General features: G+C 44.4%; 1 pseudogene; it reads left to right on the top strand.

The window, feature by feature from the left end:
- Positions 1-2993: 2993 nt before the first annotated feature.
- LOC106001595 lies at positions 2994-4671 on the top strand (annotated as a pseudogene).
- Positions 4672-8187: the final 3516 nt, after the last annotated feature.

An 8187-nucleotide genomic window follows, 5' to 3' on the forward strand; every position in this document is an offset into this window, starting at 1 on the left:
GACTTCTAATAGTATATATTAGGGAAAGTTAAAAATAAACGGTGCTGCAGTCTTGAGCTGCAGACCTCCCAACCCCATCCTTTTGTCTTTTTTCTCATCCTCGCCCCCTAATTCAGGATTCCCTTTCATTGCCTGCAGGCTCTGGCAATAGATGACTAGGCCAATGTTCAGGTTCCAGAGAGAACTTAACAAATAATGAGTTAGTGGGAATGGTGTTATATGGGACCACTTTTAGGCCCCAGACCTGTGAGATCTTCTTCCTCGTGCACAAAGCTAGAGATGTCTAATTTTATGTGTGCAGTGTAATTTTTAGAGATAAAGCTCTGCATAATTGCAGGCCAGAGCCTCTAATCTGATTTATTAAACGTCACCCCAGTACTCTTAATCAGGTTCTCAGGCTGTATGACCGTGCTATTGCTACAGAAAAGGCAGTCTCTCCGCACCCTTAGAGACGAGGACTGGCTGAGGTTCTGTGGTTATCTTTCTGTAAGAACTCATTGTTCCCCACAGGAAAGAAGGGGTCTAGTAGAGTTAACTGCCCAATAACTGGTCATATCAATAACTGACAGTGAACAGCCGATATAACACCAGTTTATTAGTTTCTCCATTTCCCTGTACATGGAGACCAGGCTTCTGTAGCTTTGCATAGCCATTGTCTCTGCTGCTGTGACAGTTAAACCCGGGTTTAACTATCATGGTAGTTCTTGGACAATTAGTAATGAAGCCAATGCCAAAAGGTCAAGTTACTTTATCTGTATGTATTCCAGGAGGCATTAACAAGTCTTTGTACATTGCACAATATTATATCAAATACTATATCAGATAAGGAACCATTTTATGCCAAGGACAATCTGAGTATTAGGGGGACATAGAAAATTACCAGTTAGGCAGATGCCCATCACCAGCTGATGAGAAGCACACATATCTGTCCCATCATGTACCAAATGATTTGGTGGGCCAGAGAAGGTCCACAAGCCGTGTGTCCCCCTGTCGGGCATCTATCAGGACTTGTTTGCCTATAAGTTCTCGCCTTTCCAATACCTGACAAGTCAGCCAGGCACTTGCAGCTGCCCAGGAGTCTCTCCCCCCGCCCCTTAAAGGTTACTTCCTTTCATGGTATATGGATGAAGAACCTTCCATTGGGAAAAAATTCCCATGTCACTCTATTTGAAAGCCCTCCTCAATGTATTTAAGAGTTTCTACTCAGATCAGCTCACATGGCCTACTCCATCTGGCAATACAACTTGCATTTTTTTCTTCCAGCTGGCTATAACAGACCCCTAGTAGTCCGTAAAATCTCAAGGAAGGACCCTGAGGGAAGCAATGTAGGTGAAATGGAGAGCCATGTGTCTGCCTCTTGGGCCCTCTGGTATTGCTTGGGTTCAGTTCTGATTTCACTATTTTTACCTCTGATAGATCCTGGGTTTGGTCCAATTTGATCTCGTGGGTCTAACTGACCTTCTGGCAGGTAGTGGAAAATTCCAGGTGTGGAGTCACTTCATACCATGTGGCTAAAGCTCCCATCTGACAGGTGCTAGTGGGACTTGAACCATTTCTTGAAAGACTTGTCTGCTGGTGGTGAGGTAGGACTACTGAAGGTCTTGAGCCGCAGGATACCGCATTCTGGTTTTCACTGAGGCCTGAAAAGTTCGGTGTTACATCTTCCACTGGTAGTCATTCTTTAATCTGTGATCCATTTTTTTTCCTGAATGAAAATCCTGTTACATTCTTGTTTGATGAAAGTTATTTCATTGAGCAAGTCAAGACTTACTGTTTAGTATTGTTCTGGATATTTCATTCATATTTAGAAGGAGAAGAAATGGAAAAACAGTAATCACTAATTCAACAATTTACACTCCAAAAAGAAAAGACTTGGAAAGTTTCACCACAAAATGATAAATGTTTGAGGAGATGATCTGTATCAGGACATAAAAATGGCATCACCACAATAGTATGTACAATTCTTGGGTTTTCTCAGTTAAAACCTGAAAAAAATCACCTTATGAACAAGTTGAACATTGAAAACTGGATGACTTTCTCCATAAGGGGTGCAGCTACCCTGCTAATGTTTATGAAAAATTACAGAATAATTGAGTACTGGGGTAATGTTTGTTACTAGCTTCTTTTCAAAGATACCAGTAAATCAAACTTCCTCATGATACTGGTGCATGAGTTGAAATCTGATCAGGGAACATTAGAAAAGTAAGATTTATCTTTCTATATTAACTTTTCCTGGGAAGTAGAGGTTAGATTCTCAGGATGGGCAGGAAGGATTGGGAGTTCTGCCTTGAGTTAATTTACCTACCAACTAGAGACTCAGTGCCCAAACTCAAGAGGTATTGGTTCTATGCAGGGGCTCACTCAAAATTCTTTTCAATTTATTTTGTATTCCTAGGAATGGAACCTAGAGCCACATACATACAGGCAAGCTAGTCTACCACTGAGCTAACTCCGAGCTCCATTTTTATTTTTAATTGAAGCCAGTGAGTTTTGCTGAGAATGAAGTTAAACATACTAATGGAAATAAGTTGCCTGAGTGACTACCATTTCCAAATGTGGGAATTCCAACTCCAGATCAATAGGGAGAGACAACTAAGCATCTGTGCCTTTTCTTAAGACACCTGACTTGCCTCCCCCATCCCTTGTGAAATGCTTCTTTCACACAGTGCAAGAGCTCCCAAGGACAATTCTCAGGGTGGTGAGGATCAGTCTCATGAGTGATCCCACTGTTAGAGGGTAGGGAATGAGATAAAAACATGTTGCAGGAGGGAAGTAAACATTGGTGGCTTGGTTTACTCGTCTGTCAGGGAGTGGTTGTATAGGGAGCTTGGGACTGGGGTCTGACTATTTAAGTCAAGCAGACCTCAAACTCTTACGTAGCCCCAGACCAACCTAGAACTCTCCATTCTCCTGTTCCAGTCTCCTGAGGACCGGGATTGTGTGTACCACCTACCTAACACATTCTACTGTTTTAATACAGAGGCCAGTTCACCATGTCATCGGCAGCTGTGGATACAGTTAATGCCGCGCCTCTGTCCAGGTCCAAAGAACTGAGTTTAGAGGAACCAAAGAACATGACTCGAGAGGACTAGAGGAAGGAGCTAGAAGAACAGTGGAAGCTGGGTAATGCTCCTGCAGAAGTGGATGAAGAAGGAAAAGATATCAATCCACACATCCCTCAGTATATTTCTTCAGTACCATGGTACATCGATCCATGGGAAAGACCCACCTTAAAGCACCAGAGGCCACAATCTGAGAAACAGAAGCCGTTCAGTTCATCTGGAGAATGGTACAAGAGGGGCGTGAAAGAGAATTCCATAACCACTAAGTACCGCAAAGGTGCCTGCGAGAACTGCGGAGCCATGACGCACAAGAAGAAGGACTGCTTTGAGAGACCCAGACGAGTTGGGGCCAAGTTTACTGGGACTAACATAGCGCCAGATGAGCACGTCCAGCCTCAGCTCACATTTGACTACGACGGGAAGAGAGATCGCTGGAATGGCTACAATCCAGAGGAACACATGAAAATCGTGGAAGAGTACGCCAAAGTCGACCTCGCAAAACGAACACTGAAAGCCCAGAAATTACAAGAAGAATTGGCCTCAGGAAAATCAGTGGAACAAGCTAATTCTCCAAAGCATCAGTGGGGAGAAGAGGAACCAAATTCTCAGATGGATAAAAGATCACAACAGTGAAGATGAGGATGAAGATAAATATGCAGAGGATATTGACCTGCCTGGACAGAATTTTGACTCTAAGAGGCAAATTACAGTCTGGAATCTAAGGATTCGAGAAGATACTGCAAAATATTTGAGAAATTTAGATCCAAATTCTGCCTACTATGATCCCAAAACTAGAGCGATGAGAGAAAATCCCTACGCCAATGCAGGGAAGAATCCAGATGAAGTGAGTTATGCAGGCGATAACTTCGTCAGGTACAGAGGTGATACCATTTCCATGGCTCAGACACAGTTGTCTGCCTGGGAGGCATATGACAAGGGCTCAGAGGTGCGCCTGCAGGAATATCCCACAAAGCTGGAGCTGTTGTATGAGTCCTTCAAAGAACAGGAGAAAGAAAGCATCCTGGAAAAGTATGGTGGCCAAGAGCACCTGGATGCTCCTCCAGCTGAGTTGCTCTTAGCCCAGACGGAAGACTACGTGGAGTACTCACAGCATGGGGCCGTCATCAAGGGGCAGGAGCAAGCCATGGCCTGCTCCAAGTATGAAGATGACGTGAAGATCCACAACCACCTGCACATCTGGGGATCTTACTGGAAAGAAGGCCGATGGGGATACAAATGCTGTCACTCGTTCTTCAAGTATTCCTACTGCACTGGAGAAGCCGGGAAGGAGACTAACGCCAAGAAATGTGAGTGAGACTGGAGAGGAGTTGGTGAAGAAACCACAGACGCTCGTGGAGATGCACCAAGAAAAGCTACAGGAAGAGAAGAAAAAGAAGCACTGGAAGAGCAATGAAGAGAAGAAACATGAGAAACTGAAAAAGGCACTGAATGCCAAGAAGGCCTGCCTGCTCCGTGTCAACGAGATCTTGCAGATGGACGAGAGAAAGCGGCCATACAACCATATATATGAAACTCAAGGAAATGGAGGCCTACAGAATCAAACGTCAGGCTGGATGACCCGATGGCCTCTTTCCTGGGCCAGCAGTAACTGTCCAGGGTACAGTTCAGCATGCACCGCAACCTCCTGTTCATCATAGATGAAAAACCATGACCTGTCCTTGGGGCCTGACTTCAATAAAGCTTTCAGAAGTCTCAAAAATTTAGGAGATCAATACGGGCATCTAAGCCTGGGGAAGATGGCCTATAGCCACAGCTTTCAAACACCAGAGCAATCATCTAGAGTTGCATCCTTTACCTTCTTCCCCATGCTCTTTTGTTCTCTGGATCTCTGCAAACAATAAGTTGATCTAAATCAGATGATTCTACCCCCTAGAGCATTGTCACTGAGGTTCCCACCCCCTGATAAGATGCTTGGCTAGTGAGAACTCCAGACCTGTTCTGGACCTGGGCACGTGGCCACGTTCTCAGCACAGGTTGTCTCTCCCTCTCTGTATGCAGTGTGTTCCTTAGGTGACAAACTCTTGAGCCAGAGATCTGGGTCCATGGGTTACTGCTGTGCAGCTTCTAGCTTGCTCTTTTAATGTTCAGGTCCTTCAGGAAGCTTTGACAATATCTGACAGTTAACTGCCAGGAGCAAATGTTTGACCAGGAAGCTTGGTAACATTTGTAATCTCTGCTTTTAACAGGCTTCTTAGACTTCACCAAGAAATTTCACTTTCTTGGGATTTTTCAGTTTCAGGACTTCACCTCTGACTTCCTATCTGGGCGGATTGAAGTATTAGAAGTGGGGGGGCATGCAGGATTTTAAAAGGTCATCCTTTAAAACAACAACAACAAAAAACCCTTCAATGACAGGTTTTATTCCTAGTCACCTGTCCAGGGGTAGAGGGTATTGCTTTCTTGGTGGATGAGTGGGGTGTGGGGGAGGATACAGAACTCGAGGGAAAAAGTACAGCAGTAGAGCTGATGAAAGTGAATTCTACAACTCGTGGGTGAAGAGGGGAGGGAGGAACTTGGAGAGCAAGAGGGAACAGAAGACACTGTATGGAAGGAAAGGTACTCGTTACCTGATTTGTGTAGCTGTCATCCCTCTGTACATCCCCTCTATAGTGTAAATTAATATGTATATAATATAAAATAGGGGAATTACACTTGTTTATAAGTCAATATGAATTGGGGGACTCTGTGGTCCTCCCCTCTCCTGACTTTTGATGTCTAAGCTATATGTATAAATTTCTCCCTAAAAGGTTGAGCCCAGAGGAAATCTTCCCAGTCCTGGAGCTCCATGTGTCAAAAGAGGAACGTGAAATACCTCTCCCTTTCTTCCAGAGATCAGGACCTGCCCTGGGGGGGAGAGGAGCAGGCCCAGGGTTGGAGGGATGGTGACAAATGATCTAGAGGCCAAAAACATCCCAAAAGATGGTCTTTCTCTTTTGGTCCTGCTTTTTAAATTAAGGGCTCCTAATAAGACCCATGTATAGAAAAGAGCCCCTGACCTCCCCATTTCTTAAAGGACATGGTGGGAGTTACTTTCTCTACTAGGGCATTTTTCATTTAAAATGTCCACGATTCCTACATTAATAAAACTTGTTATGTCTTTCTCCCTGAGATTGGGCGTTTGACCTTCATATTTGAACTCTCTGGGCAGGTCTCAGCCCAATTGTGGACCAGATTTTAGCCTTCTTGTTTTCACATCACATACACCTTCTAGGCCTCTCTGAATAATTCCTTCAAACTTTGATCCTCTCAGTTCTGTCATCTTTGCAACTGTTAGTAACAAAAATGCAGCTTAATGATTCCATGCTTTAGGGAATTGTCATAATTTTAAAGCTGCATATTTTCTCACCTGATTTTTTTTTTCTTTTTCACCTGAACTTCTGCCTCCTTCATTGCTGCCATACATCAAAGGCCTAGGCTAGGTTTGGGGGATCAGAAATGGATTCCCCAATCCCTTTCATGTTCATACGCTTCCTGTCTATGGGTTGAACCCCAGGATCTGGTGGGTTCTCTTTTCTACCCAGTCACAGCTGCTCTCCTAATTATAGCTCTCTCTCTTCCCCGGAGAATAAGGTTGCAAAGATGGACATGAGCTCTGCCCAGGTATAGATTTGTGGCCCTTCAAACTGATCAAAGTTCACAACCGCATCTGGGTCTCCTCAAAGGGGCTTTAATTCTCTTGGAAAGTTGGGTTTTGTTGATACCCTGGGGGCTAGCACAGAAGTTCAAGTTACCATCTCCTGTTCAGATCTTCATAAGATGGTAGAGGGTTTATGGTTGTACTCTGGGAGCTGAAGGAAGTAGGAAATTCTGAATATCCTTTTAACCTTGTAGCAGCTCCATTTTTTTGAGCCTCAAGAATGATGAACTTCAAACTGAAGGTGGAGCCGAAGCTGACAAGGTGTTACCTGGGTGTTCAGGAAGGAGTTGATGCAGATCCTATGGAGGTTCCTGCTGGAATCTCCATCTGGAACTGGGGACACTGGAAAGCAACGGTTTGAGGATTGTGCAGAGGAGGCATGTAGGAAAGAGGATCCCGCTCTGACAACTCGAGATTATAAGGGGGAGATAAGCAAGGAAGGAATCCCACTTGGAGGATGTCTCCTCTGGCTTAGTTTTCTTTTTCCTAATTTTCAAGGAACAAGGGGTCCCTATTTCCAACAGAGGATGTATTCAATCTCTTCCTTGTTAACACACGTAAGCAACTGGAAGAACCCAGTCTTAATCTGATCCAATTTTTGGCCAAAATGCAGCCTGCTGAGTAAGAGGTTCCCAGGTCCAGGTGAAGCTGCAAATATTCAATCATTTGCTGCATCATTTTCTCTTTGGTTTGATTATCAAACCAATATTTTAACATCCATTTTAAAGGACTGTCCAGTGGGATTTCACTCATTTCGTGTACCTCAGAAGCTGCGCTACTTAGAATGTTCCCCATCTTGGTTTACCAAGCTAGTGAGAGTACTCTGTAGATGCTCAGCCTTCAAATTCTGGAGACGTCCTGCAAACTACTCCATGTGCTTTGTCGGTCTCCAAGCAATTCCCTTTTGGGGTGAAAGCTAGTTGAACGCACTACATAGCAGTACAAACCTGTGAGCTTCCTGTACCTGTGAGTAGGTGCAGGAAATCTGTCTGTAGTCACCTGCATGCCTCCAGCACTGTGGATCAAGACTTGACCCTTGGATTTCACGTCCAAATGTACCTGTTACTGGACACCCCAGGTTCCCTGCAACAAGGCAGAGAGATACTCTCTCCCCCAGGAGAAAGGGGCTTCTGGGCACCTCTCCCAGATGGAGAGATCCTGGACAAGCCTCCACATCGTTAGAGTTGTGCATGCTTAAACAGAGTCACAACTGAAGACATGAGAGCAAAGATCTCAGCAAGGCAAAATTTATTTCTGTGCAGAACGATGTACCGTTCACTGAAATCCTGGCAAGCAAGCACACAGCAGGTGGGCTGGTCCCTTTCTGTCTCTCATACAGAAGGTGTGCCCAGGTGCACAATCTGCTCAGTACCGGCTAGTTTGAAGAAGGTAATTTTTTTAAGATTGTGGTTTAATGTAACAGGACTAGAATGACTTAACAAGAATAGGAATAGGGCATAACTAAAA

The sequence above is a fragment of the Dipodomys ordii genome, unplaced genomic scaffold (genome assembly GCF_000151885.1).
Source record: "Dipodomys ordii isolate 6190 unplaced genomic scaffold, Dord_2.0 Scaffold329, whole genome shotgun sequence".
Classification (NCBI taxonomy): Eukaryota; Metazoa; Chordata; class Mammalia; order Rodentia; family Heteromyidae; genus Dipodomys; species Dipodomys ordii.